The sequence below is a fragment of the Somniosus microcephalus genome, chromosome 9 (assembly GCF_052327205.1).
Source record: "Somniosus microcephalus isolate GS21.2 chromosome 9, FLI_Smic_1.0, whole genome shotgun sequence".
In the NCBI taxonomy this organism is placed as follows: Eukaryota; Metazoa; Chordata; class Chondrichthyes; order Squaliformes; family Somniosidae; genus Somniosus; species Somniosus microcephalus.
Window position 1 is genome coordinate 72,524,640 of NC_140995.1, and position 13,869 is coordinate 72,538,508.

General features: G+C 49.1%; 1 protein-coding gene across 1 annotated transcript in view; it reads left to right on the forward strand.

Moving 5' to 3' along the window:
* Positions 1 to 13,869, forward strand: part of capn9 (calpain 9) — a 536,943-nt gene that overhangs the window by 89,450 nt on the left and 433,624 nt on the right. The window lies entirely within an intron of this gene.

Below are 13,869 nucleotides of genomic sequence, written 5' to 3' on the forward strand. Positions count from 1 at the left end.
CCATCCGGTCCATCTTCCTTTGGAAAATGGAGACCCCGTTGGTGACGCCGAAGGGAACCCGAAGGAAGTGGTAGAGGCAGCCGTTTGCCTCGAAGGCAGTATACTGGCGGTCCTCATAGCGGATAGGGAGTTGGTGATATGCTGACTTAAGGTCAATGGTGGAGAATATGCGGTATTGTGCGATCTGATTGACCATATCAGATATGCGGGGGAGGGGGTATGCGTCCAGTTGGGTATATCGATTAATTGTTTGGCTGTAGTCAATGACCAGGCGCTGCTTCTCGCCGGTCTAGACGACCACAACCTGGGCTCGCCAGGGGCTGGTGCTAGCTTCAATAATCCCCTCCTTCAGGAGCCGCTCCACCTCAGATTTAATAAAAACTCTGTCACCAGCGCTGTATCGCCTGCTTTTGGTGGCGATGGGCTTACAGTCGTGGGCGAGGTTAGCGAACAACGGGGGGGGGGGTGACTTTAAGCGTGGAGAGGCTGCAAAAGGTGCGCGGCGGGCAATTTGAAAACTGCTGGTTGCAGACTGTGAGTGGGGGAAGGGGTCCACCGTACGCCATCGTGACACTCTTAAGGTGGCACTGAAAATCCAACCCCAGTAGAACGGCAGCGCAGAGATGGGGCAGGACAAGCAGTTTAAAGTTTCTGTACTCTGTGCCCCTCACCGAAAGGGTCACCACGCAGTAGCCGCCGACGTCCGCTGAATGGGACTTGGAGGCCATAGAGACCCGGTGGCATGCTGGCAGGACCGGGAGAGAGTAATGCCGCACCGTGTCGGGGTGGATAAAGCTCTCCGTGCTCCCGCAGTCGAAAAGGCAGGTCGTGGCGCGGCCGTTTACCTTAATGTCCATCATGGACCTGGCTAGTTGGTGAGGTCTAGATTGGTCCAGTGTAACTGAGGCCAGCGTAGGGTCAGGTGTGTCGCTGCAGTCATCAGGTGAGGCGGTGGGTGAGTCGGGGGCCCGTTGCAAAAATGGCGGCCGGAACGGATCACCCATGGTCGAAGGCGTCCAAGATGGCGGCGCCCATGATCCACACGCGGCTGGAGGCGTACAAGATGGCGTCCAAGATGGCGTCGTCCAAGATGGCGGCCCACTCGGCCCACACGCGGCACTGCTGGAGTTTGGGGTAGGTTTAGCCTTGCAGACGCTGGCGTAGTGCCCTTTCTTCCCACAACCAGAGCAAGTAGCGTTTTTCGCCGGGCAAAGCGCTCTGGGGTGTTTGGCTTGGCCACAGAAGTAACACTTTGGGCCCCAGGACATCGCTGCAGGAGGTGGGCCGTTGGCGGGATGTGACGGGGGTGGCACGGTGCAGGGTGGCGGTCCTACCGTGTCCCAGGATGGCGGCGCCCGCGCCATCCACGGTGCGGCCGCGCGGTCAGGGGAGTAGGCGTCCATATTCCGGTGGGCCACGTCTAGCGAGAGTGCGAGGGCCGTGGCCTTCTTCAGGTCGAGTTCGCCCTGCTCCAACAGTCTCTGCCGGGTGTAGTTGGACCTGAGGCCCACGACGAAGGCGTCCCGGACAAGTTCCTCCGTGTACACCGCGGCTGACACCTCTTTACATTTGCAGGCCCGGCCGAGCACCTTCAGCGCCCGTAGGTATACCTCCATCGATTCCCTGGGTTGCTGTTTGCGGGACCCCAGGAGGTGTCTGGCGTAAACCTCATTTACCGGGCGTGCGTACTGTTCTTTAAGGAGGTCGAGAGCACCCTTGTAGGTAGTCGCATCTTGGATGAGCGAATAAGCTTGGTGGTTCACCTTGGAGGTCAGAATTTTTAGTTTGTCGCCATCGTTTTGAACAGTTTCGACGGAGGCTTCTAGGAAAAATTCGAAGCATCGCAGCCAGTGTGCGAACTTGGTAGATGAATCCGCCTCTTGAGGGTCTAGTTCCAGGCGTGCTGGTTTGAGGATTTGCTCCATCGAAAAAAAGTTTAGCTAATAAAATTGATGCGCTATCAATTACTGAGAAAGACTGGAAGTTAAGAGAGTAACAAACAGGCTTTTATTAGCTAAAGAACGAAGGCATGCCTCTAGTGGTCGACCGGTCCTGAATGCCTGGGGAACTGCAGAGCAGCCACCTTTATACCAGGGCATATGGGTGGAGCCAGGGGCGGAGCCAGCTGAGGCATGCACAGACAGGTACAACAATGGGCAAGAGTGAACAACAGTGAAGTGAACAACAGTGGAGTGAACAACAGTGGTTTACCACACAGCCCCTATGACTGGCCAAAGTTCCAATGAGAAACATGGCCAAATTCATAATGTTGAAATAAACATTTATTATTCTGCATGACTGTCTTACACAACCAATAACAAACAAACACAACAATTTGTGAACAAACAGAACTGGTTCTTAGCACACAGAAATACTTCTTACCAAACTGAACAATATATTTACAAACACATCCAACTTTGGTACACACACTCCCGTTATTTACTGGGCTTTCCTTAATGATCTCCCTCCCAACCTTACTGCTCCTCCATAATGTGGCCCCAGTGGCTGCAGCAAGGCTGGTGGAAGGCTGCTGAATGCTGGATCCAGAGACTGGAGATGGCCTTGAAGGATGCCCTCGACCAGCTCTGGGCCTGGAGGCCCCGGCTGCAGACTGTACCAACTCTGCATGGGCGGCAGCAGTCTGGGCTGGCTGTTGCAGGCTGTGGCAAGTACAGTGGCGGTGTGGCAGTGGTGGGAGGAGAGAGGACAGTACCTTCCTGCTCGACCGACACACTGCCACTCCCCCGGGGCAGAACCTCAGCATTCGGAGCAATCTACTGGAGCACAGATTGCTGGCCTGCTGCGGCACCGTGAAATCCCTGGTGGATAGTGGTCAATCCAGCGAGGATGGCAGCAGTCAGTGCTTGCATGGCATCAATCTGAGTCTGCATGACTCGATTCCAGCACTAAGCCATTGCGTTGCTTCGGCCTGTGATGCAATAGATCCTGCCACCTCGCCTATTACACGCGGCATGGAGTCTGGGTCCCCACGATCTCCCTGCAAGTCAACCATCCTCAGCAAAGTGGCAAGGATGGGTTCTAGAGTTTGCGCACAGATGGCAACAGTGCTGGCGGCGGACTCCTCCATGCTCCTAGCCAGTGCATCCATGCTGTCGGGCACCTTTGCCATTGCACCCATGAGCTCAGTATGCATGCTCACCGCCTGTGTGTTCATCGCCTCGGCAGCAGAACTTGTGCGCGCACTCACCCTCCGGGGAGATGGCCCCCGAGCTTCCCTTTCCCTGTGGCATTGCTGCAACCCGATGGGTCCTGGCACTTCACCCACATCAGAGCCATTTCCTCTGCTCCCCTCCAGTACCACGTGGCCCCAGTATCCTATGTGTCGCCCTCGGGAGACGCAGGCAGTGAGGATCTGGCTTGGGGTTCCTCCTCCTCTGCCATGTCGCTGCCACTGGGAGGCTGACGGACAGGCTGTTCAGATGGTGGCTCACTATTTGAAAGCAGGAAGGCACAAGAGTGTGTTCAACTTGAGGGGAGGAGGGCAGGAAGGGAACAAGGAATGGAGACTGTATAGTCAGATGGAAAGTGGCTCGTCTTGTGAGATGGAAGCGGTATGAGAGCCATGAGATTCCTGGTTGAAGAATTGCACCTCCTTGCAGGCCCAGGTCAGAAGCAGCAATGATCAGGGTGAGGCTGTGTAGCATGATTGACCCTCCCCTTTTAAAAACTGGAAGGCGCCAGTCTGTCTGAGGACTAGGTTAATGACAGTGCCTGAGCTTGAGTAGCGCTCTGAGGTAGCACCTCGTTCCCCAATGTTAGCACCCTAAGAGAGGTGTGTAGTGCTTGATTTAGTGCTCCAGTCACCTCCAGGGGCGCTGGAGACGAATTTTGCAGTCGCTGGGCGCTAAAGTTTGCAGCCAGCCGATGTTAGCGCCCCAAAATGGTCGATATCGAATTTTTCCCCCTTAGATTGTTGAGCACACACAATCATAGTGGCATATCCTTGTCAATATCCTGTTTGATTGTTTTAATTTTCATCCTTCTACATACAATGTTATCTCAGTGTCACTGTGATCAAAAGATAAGCACGCAGTTTAAACCAGTGGTTCTCAAACTTTTTTGATTGAAGGACACCTTTTCAAATGGATTAGTAATCATGGACCCGCCCCTCCCATCTAAATTATAATACTAATATCATACTCATAATATGAAAGTACTGCATGTAAAGAGTGTTTTAATCATGCTTTTAAGGAAACAGGTATTTACTTACAGATATCAGTGAGACGGGTGTGCCTGCTTCTCACACCAAGTCTGGGTACTGCGCAGCAACAGATGGCCACTGTTAGGCCACTTAGTGCTGGACAATGTTTAAAACTGTCAGCAGGCTGGCCAAGGTGAGCAAGGGTGCGAGCACCCGTGCACCTGCTGGAAGTGCGACTCACCGTCACACTGTCCCACTGGCATGTTCTGTAACAGCTGCTCTGTGGGATTGTATGTTTTGCGTGATCACGTGTCGTGAGGATGGCGCAGGGTTGCGGCGCCAGGGAGAGGAATCGGCTCATTGCAAAGTGAGTGAGAACTGTGGACCTCAGTGAATAGGTGAGCCCTGCATTGAGAACAATTCGCAAGAGCTGAATCAGTAGGAGCGGGCTTGAAATTACCTCTGGTCGCGGACCCCCTGGAAAGTCTGTACGGACCCCCAGGGATCCACAGAGCTCAGTTTGACAACTGCTGGTTTAAACCAACTCTGCCTACTTTCTTTGTTCTATCTTTGTTCTGTATTAGAACAATGTAAAAACATATCTACATTCTTACAACAATGGGCAAGGTTGAGTGAGTCAATGTTTTCCTTTGCAAGTATGCTCAATGATGCCAGGTGATCCAGTCATTCCAGTTGGAGGTAACACAGTTGTTAACTGACTGACCAAGGTGGCCTGCTATGCCCTAGACACCTGGGCTTGCGAGACAAAATGAGAAAGAGCCAATATGTTAAGAATAAACTGATCAAAGTTTCTGTTGGCAAACTGGAGGGGTCCTCATAGGAGACATGTGCGTTACGGTTTAGTATGAAGATGTTCTTGTCCAATTAACTTGTGGCACCAAATATGTTGCAGGTGGATGTCATAGACGTGCCAAGGTGTTTACACAGCAACAACTTGTATTTATATAGCATATTTAACATAATAAAATGTCTCAAGGTGCTTCACAGGAGCCTAATCAGACAAAATTTGACAGAGTCACAGAAAGAAAGAAAGACTTGCATTTCTACAGTGCCTTTCTCGACCACCGGACATCTCAAAGCACCTTATAGCCAATTAAATACTATTTGAAGTGGAATCACTGTTGTAATGTGGGAAACGTGGCAGCCAATTTGCGCATTAGGACAGGTGACCAACAACTTGGTCAAAGAGGCATGTTTTAAGGAGTGACTTAAAGTAGGAGAGAGAGGCGGAGAGGTTTAGGGAGGGAATTCCAGAGCTTACGACCTAGGCAGCTGAAGGCACAGCTGACAATGGTGGAGCGAAGGAAGTGGGGGATGGACAAGAGGCTAGAATTGGAGGAATGCAGAGTTCACAGAGGTTTGTTGGGGTGGAAGATGTTACAGAGATGACATAGAAACTTCATCAATGGCTCAATTCCCCGAGCTTTCATTCATAACAGGATTCAATGGGTTAGCGGTACCCAAAGACTTGATCACAGAATCTAGGTTGACGCTCCAGTGCAGTACTGAGGGAGTGCTGCACTGTTGGAGGTGCCGTCTTTCGGATGAGATGTTAAACCGAGGCCTCGTCTGACTGTAGTGATCAATAGCATGTTGTAGTGTATGTACCCGTCTACCTTTAAGGGAACTATTGAATGTAACCGTTCACCTTTAAGAGGACTACTTTCGGGTGGCACTATTTGTTTGGCTTCTGTATACTGTAATACCGATAGTGACCACACCAGTATATAAGTGTTGTGGCATGATTGCTGGGGCAGATTCGCCCGGACCTTCGAATAGTAAAGACCTGTTTGTTTGTTACTTCTGAAGTCTGTGTATTTATTAACTGCACAACCCACAGACTTTACAGTGGCGACGAGTCCGATCGTACCCTGCGGCAAGACTACCAAAAGCAACGAAGAGCGTCGAAGAGAGACAACCGCCCTCGTCGTGCTACCAAAAGAAAACACGAGGCTGCAACAACAGAAAGCAGGAAGACTAACAACAAAAGCTGCATCAGCAACAGGCACTGACTACCCTTCTGCCACGGTGCGGAATGAGCCGACCAGCAAGAAACAAGGCGGCCGAAGAGACTGTGAGTAGGGGAAGGTGTAGAAGTATCCGGAGGATAAGGGCAGAGCACTCGACCTCGGTCGAGGGGGAGCTGTGCCGGCCAAAAGTCGGGTCCAACGGCGTCGGGTGACAGCCGGACCGCGATCGGCAGGAAAACTCCGGGCAGCGACCGCAGCCACGAAGCGCTGAGCCTGCGAGTAGGCGCGGGAAGAGAAACCCAGCCGCAGCCGGGGAGGGAAACACCGGTCTGCGAGAGGGCTGGGGAGGCGAACGGGAACCGTGCGGGTGAGAGCCGGGTGCGGAGAGAGAGACTGCGAGGAGCCAGTCCAGCGGCTGAGCTGTTCTCCACCAACGGGGTACTCAGAGCCGGCAAAACCGAACGTGCGGGAGTGGGAGAGAGACACAGCCGAAAACGGGGTGAGAGACTGCGCGAGAGCCAGTCCAGCGGCTGAACTGTCCTCCGTTAACGGGGTGTACCCAGCGCCGGTAGAGCCGTGTGGGCGGGAGGAAAAGACAGAGCCGAGTAAGGGGAGCTGTGCGGAAGCCAGCCCAGCGGCTGAACCTGTCCGCTGTGGGGAAAGCGTACCCCTTCCACCAGGGAAGAAACGCGGGAAGCCGCCATTAGGCGGGGAAGACGATTGAAGTGGGCGGGGCGAGAAGGAAAGAGCGGGAAACCGCCATTTTCGCGGGAAAACCGCCATCTTAGAAATAAACAAATAAATAAGAATACTTGAAGAAATACTTGTGTTGTACCCAAGGAAAGAAAGATGCCTAAGCGGGCGGACATCAACGAGTTCAATTCGGAGATAGAAGACTGGGCCACGTACGTAGAACGTATTGAGATACATTGTAAGGCTAACAAAATAGCTAAGGAGGAAAAAGCTTTAACTTTACTTAACATGATGGGTGCGAAAACATTTGGGGTGTTGAAGAATCTTCTCTCACCAGCTAAACCGGCAGATCAGACTTTCGATGATATTGTAGCAGTGCTGAAGGATCACTTGAACCCCACACCGTTGATGCTGGCTGAACGATTCAAATTCTATGCAAGAACGCAGAGGAAAGACGAAAGCAATGCGGAATACTTGGTCGAACTGCGTAGGATAGCGAAATACTGCCAGTTTGGAGGGAATCTGACAGAGGCACTGCGTGACAAGTTCGTATGCGGATTGTCCAAAGAAGGAACGCAGAAGCGACTACTGGAAGAAAATGGCCTCACACTGGACAGGGCTGTCCTCATAGCTGCATCGCATGAAACCGCAGCGAAAGGAACAGCGGAAATGCAGCTAAAGGCGGCGGCACTAGGGGTGGACCAAATTACTTCGAGCACAACAAAATGCTACCGTTGTGGGAAGACAACACACGACCAGAATCAATGCTGGGGTAAAAACCAAGAATGCAGGAAATGTGGCAAGATCGGGCACATAGCTAAGGTATGCCGGTCAGGAGCAACGTACAACAATAAGAAGTCACCACAAAAATGGTACGGAAAGGTACAAGAGGTGACTAAGAAGAGTCTGAGGGAACAGAAGTCGGTCTCACACTCCAAATGCAAAGGACTGGACAGTCTGAGAATTCACAACGTGAGCAATGAAGCTGACCGACAAACTACCTGGATAACGCTACAGATTGCAAAGGTCCAAGTAAAAATGGAAGTGGACACTGGATCGGCGTTGACGGTCATGAATAGGCATGACTATAAGAAATTTTTCAAGCATATTCCACTACGGGATACGGAACTAGTACTACAGACATACACGGGGCACAAAGTATTCCCCATCGGAATGATAGAAGTCAAGGTGAGATACAAGGATAAAGATCATCACCGGTTGGACCTGTATGTATTGCCTGAGGGAGGACCACCACTTCTGGGACGGGAGTGGATCCGAAAAATAAAATTGGACTGGCAGTCCCTAAACACCATGACGGTGGATTCCGAAAAAGAGGATGTCAAACCTGAACGGTTGTCCAGAATATTGGACGAAGCTAAGGAGGTATTCCAGCAAGGACTGGGAATGCTGCGAGGTATTAAAGCAAAGGTTAAGATTGCAGAAAATGCAAGCCAAAGTTTTTTAAGGCCAGATCAGTTCCTTACGCAATACGACCAGCTGTGGAGGCAGAACTGGAAGGACTTGAACGATCAGGGGTTCTGTCAAAAGTGGACTGGAGTGAGTGGGCCACGCCCATTGTTCCTGTCATGAAGTCCTCACCGAGTAATAAGCCTGGGGGACCGGGGAAGGTCCGTATCTGCGGAGATTTCAAGATTACTGTGAATCCGGTGCTTCACACGGTACAATACCCGCTTCCGCGGATTGAAGATATCTTTGCTTCGTTGGCTGGAGGGAAACATTTCACGAAAATAGATCTGGCTCAAGCATATCTACAGATGGAGGTCGAGGAAGAGTCACGCCAGTACCTCACCATCAACACTCACAGAGGCTTGTATCGCTACAATAGACTGGTCTTTGGGGTAGCTTCGGCGCCAGCAATTTGGCAGAGGGCCATGGAACAGGTGTTACAAGGAATTCCAAGCACGCAGTGCTACTTAGATGACATTTTAATCACGGGAAAAGATGAGGAAGAACACCTCACGAATTTGAAACTGGTACTCACCAGGTTGAAGGAGTATGGCCTTCGGGTTAATCGCAAGAAGTGTGAGTTCTTCCAAAAACGGATCTCATACTGCGGTCATGTCATTGACCGAGAGGGACTGCATAAGTCACCCGAAAAGATAGAAGCGGTTGTGAAGGCCCCCGCTCCAGGAAACGTATCACAGTTAAGATCATTCTTGGGGTTGATTAATTACTATCACAAGTTTCTGCCAAATTTATCCACGGTACTGCATCCGCTGAATGACCTGTTGCGGAAAGAAACACCATGGAAGTGGAGTGAAGAATGCAAAAAGGCTTTTCGCAGAAGCAAGGAGTTGATTACCTCTGAAGAAGTGTTGGCTCATTTCAACCCAGCATTACCCCTTCGTCTAGCTTGCGATGCTTCCCCGTACGGAATTGGGGCAGTACTCTCGCATAGGCTACCAAATGGCTCGGAAAGGCCAGTGGCTTTCGCGTCCCGATCATTGACACCCGCAGAGCGAAATTACGCCCAAATAGATAGGGAGGCCCTCAGTCTTGTGTGGGGCGTGAAGAAATTCAACCATTACCTACAATGTAAAAAGTTCACATTGCTGACAGACCACCAGCCGTTGGTGTCCATATTCAACCCAAATAAGGCCGTTTCCACCATGACAGCACAAAGGTTACAAAGGTGGTCCATGTTACTTGGGGCACACCAATACGAAATTGAGTACAAAAGGTCTAAACAGCATGGAAATGCTGATGGGTTGTCACGCTTGCCATTGCCGATGGTAGAAGAAGCGAGTATAGTGGACCCAGTAGAGTTGTTCCACTCATCCATAGTGGAGTGTCTACCGATAACAAACTCAATGATTGAGAATGAGACAAGGAATGACCCGACTCTTTCATGAGTCTATGATGTAACGGTGGAGGGATGGCCAGCACAGAGCGAACCAACACTGCAAGCATTTGCACAGAGGAAAGAACAACTGTCAGTGTGTCGAGGAACCCTGTGTGGATCTAGAGTGGTGATTCCACCCAAACTCCAAAAGAAGGTGCTAAAGGAGCTGCACGAAGGACATCTGGGGGGAGTAAAGATGAAAAATCTAGCAAGAGCGTTTGTGTGGTGGCCAGGCATTGATAGAGACATAGAGGAGATCACGAAGAACTGCCTAGGATGTCAGAGGGTTCAGAACGCGCCACCCCAGGCTCCTCTGCATCCATGGGAGTGGCCCTCATCGCCTTGGCAAAGAGTACACATCGACTTTGCTGGTCCATTTATGGACTCGATGTTTCTAATAGCGGTGGATGCCCACTCCAAGTGGCCGGAAGTAATTAAGATGACCACCACCACGACGGAAAAAACCATCGCAGTGTTAAGGACTATGTTTGCTCGGAATGGCCTGCCGGAACAGATCTGTTCTGATAATGGACCACAATTTGTGTCCGAAGAATTCAAGAAATTCTTAAAGAGCAATGGGGTTAAACATTACACATCAGCCCCATACCATCCCGCCTCAAATGGATTGGCTGAAAGGTTTGTCCAGACCTTCAAGAAGGCCGTAAAGGCCATGAGTAATGAAAATATAAGTCTGCAACATAAGGTGGATAGCTTTTTGTTGGCATACCGAAATGCGACACATGCGGTCACAAATCAAACTCCCGCAATGATGTTCTGTAATAGACGCCTAAGATGCCGGCTGGATTTACTAAAACCAAACGTCAGAAGAGACGTAGAGAACCGGCAATTCCAGGGCATGAACGACAGGGTCACTAGATCTTTCCAGATCGGTCAACGAGTTTTGGCCCGGGACTACCGTACTGAGAAATGGCAGCCTGGAACTATTGGGAAAAGGCTGGGGCCATTGATGTACACCGTGGACATTGGAGACAATATAATAAGGCGCCATGTTGACCAAATCATAGGGTCCGCCACAAATAGGCCACCGACTTCACCCCCTTATCCGGGTAATGTTGAAACTGAGATACCCAGAACACCTACTTCCGATCTAGTGATACTGGAGTCAGCTGAACCTGACACGGCTTTTCAAGCCGAATCGACCTTGCCAGAAGCACCTCCTAGCCCGCCTGAAATGATGACACCACTGCGGCGTTATCCTGACAGAATCCGGAAACCCCCGGAAAGACTGAATCTATGAACTGTCTTACATAAACCTGTATATATGTTAGAATGTATGTTCACTATGGACTTAGTAAGTAATAAGCTAAAAAGGGAGGATTGTAGTGTATGTACCCGTCTACCTTTAAGGGAACTATTGAATGTAACCGTTCACCTTTAAGAGGACTACTTTCGGGTGGCACTATTTGTTTGGCTTCTGTATACTGTAATACCGATAGTGACCACACCAGTATATAAGTGTTGTGGCATGATTGCTGGGGCAGATTCGCCCGGACCTTCGAATAGTAAAGACCTGTTTGTTTGTTACTTCTGAAGTCTGTGTATTTATTAACTGCACAACCCACAGACCTTACACATGTCATTCTATAGTGGACACTAGGTGGAGCCATAGAGCTGTATATAGCTGTATGTATAAGACTACACTACCCAGCTATATATTATATTAAGACTACATTACCCATGAGGCTAGGCTACCCACAAGACAGCCTGTCTGTGAGACCTGCTACATAAAACAAATGAGTTCGCATGGACAGAAAGACATGAACAAGAGTGGATAAACCTCAAAACAGTGCTGACAACCACACCTGTACTCACCTTCTTTGACCCAACCAAAAGAATCAAAGTGTCAACGGATGCATCAAAAGATGGCCTAGGTGCGGTCTTGCTACAAGCAGAGGGTGAAGATTGGAAGCCTGTTGCCTATGCCTCCAGGTCTATGACTGATACTGAGTGTCGATACGCCCAGATTGAAAAGGAATGTCTAGGCTTGGTAGTTGGACTAGAAAAGTTTCATGGCTACATATATGGACTTCCCACCTTCACAGTTGAGACAGACCACAGCCCTCTGGTTGCCATCATAAAAAAGAACCTGAATGAGATGTCTCCAAGGATTCAACGACTCATGATGAAGCTGCAAAGATATGACTTTGAACTGATCTACACACCAGGCAAATACATAGTGTTAGCAGATGCACTATCCCGAGCACCCACAATGAGTCATGTGAGCTCTACTGAAGAAGACGTGGATGTTCATGTGAGTATGGTCACTGCCGCGCTGTCCGTGTCAGACACAAAATTAAAGCAAATAGCAGAAGAAACAGTAAAAGATACAGTATTACAAACAGTAATAGAGAACATTCATCATGGTTGGCCAAAAGGTTCCTGTCCAAAATATTTTCACATAAGGTCAGAATTGAGTGTCGCAAGTGGACTATTACTAAAACAGAACAGAATAGTCATTCCACAGGCTCTACGTCAAGACATGCTCAAAAGGATTCATGAGGGACACCTCGGAATTGAAAATGCAAAAGGAGAGCAAGAGACACTGTTTATTGGCCTGGCATAAATAAGGACATTGAGAACATGATAGGCAAATGTGAGACATGTCAGAAACACCAAAACAAACAAGCAAAGGAACCAATGATAGTAGCTGACATACCAACAGCAGCATGGCAAAAGGTTGGTATGGACCTTTTTCATTTAAATGGTAAAGACTATCTAATAGTGATTGACTACTATTCTAACTATCCTGAGATGGCGCTGCTCTCAAGCACCACAGCAAGCAGTGTCATAATGCATGTGAAATCCATCTTTGCCAGACATGGAATTCCCAGGATTGCCGTTAGCGACAATGGTCCGTGCTTCAACTGTAAGGAGTGGCAACAGTTTGCAGCACATTATGACTTTCAGCACATCACATCCAGTCCTTTGTATGCTCAGTCAAATGGTAAGGCAGAGAAAGGTGTTCAAGTTCTCAAGCAGCTACTGAAGAAAGCGACAGAAAGCAAGTCTGATCCTTATCTCGCCCTGCTGAGCTACCGAGCCTCACCTTTAGACTGTGGTTCTTCACCTGCTGAACTACTAATGGGTCGCAAGTTGCGCACCACGCTACCCTGCTGTGCAAAAGAACAGCAAAGTGAGGAACTGAGACAGAGACTTCAACTGTTAAAGCTGAAACAGAAATCATACTATGACAAGTCATCCAAAACTCTAAAACCATTGACAAAGGATGATGTTGTCAGGATTGAGGATCCAGATGCATGGAACAGGAAAGCTACAGTTCTTGAGGAAGTAGGACCAAGGTTAGAACTGTTAGAACTGAGGAAGGACAGATTCTCAGGAGGAACCGCCGTTCCCTCCTAAAAACACAAGAGACTATTCAAGACCAGATTGATGACAATGCCGCAACTGCATCTTGTCATTCACCGCCAGAACAATCTCATGAAGACACATCAGACTTACCCGTGTTGAGAAGATCCACACGTGAAGTAAAAGAGCCTGATAGACTTAATCTTTGAGTACAATGTAAAGCTTTGAAAATGTGTTGACTGTTCTGAAAATGTTTGTTTATAGAGCACTAACAAAAGTGTTACTGATATTATCTTTATTGTTTTCTTGAAAGTTGATTGATATTGATTTTGTTAAACCTCAAAGAAAGGGGGATGTAGTGATCAATAGCATGTCATTCTATAGTGGACACTAGGTGGAGCCGTAGAGCTGTATATAGCTGTATGTATAAGACTACACTACCCAGCTATATATTATATTAAGACTACATTACCCATGAGGCTAGGCTACCCACAAGGCAGCAGTCAAGATGGAAGCCTCTACAAGATGCTGTACAAGTCCACATGTGCTCAATAAAGTAACTAGCAAAAGCTAGCTGTGTTCATAATAAGAATGTCTATTTATTAATGAACATAACACTGACCTCTCAGGTGGACGCAAAAGATCCCACATCACTGTTTCGCGGAAGAGCAACTATTGCCCTGGCCAATATTTATCCCTCAACCAGCATCACTATAAAACAGATTATCTAGTCATTATCACATTGCTGTTTGTGGGAGCTTGCTGTGCGCAAATTGGCTGCCGTGTTTCCTACATTACAACAGTGACTACACTGCAAAAGAACTTCATTGGCT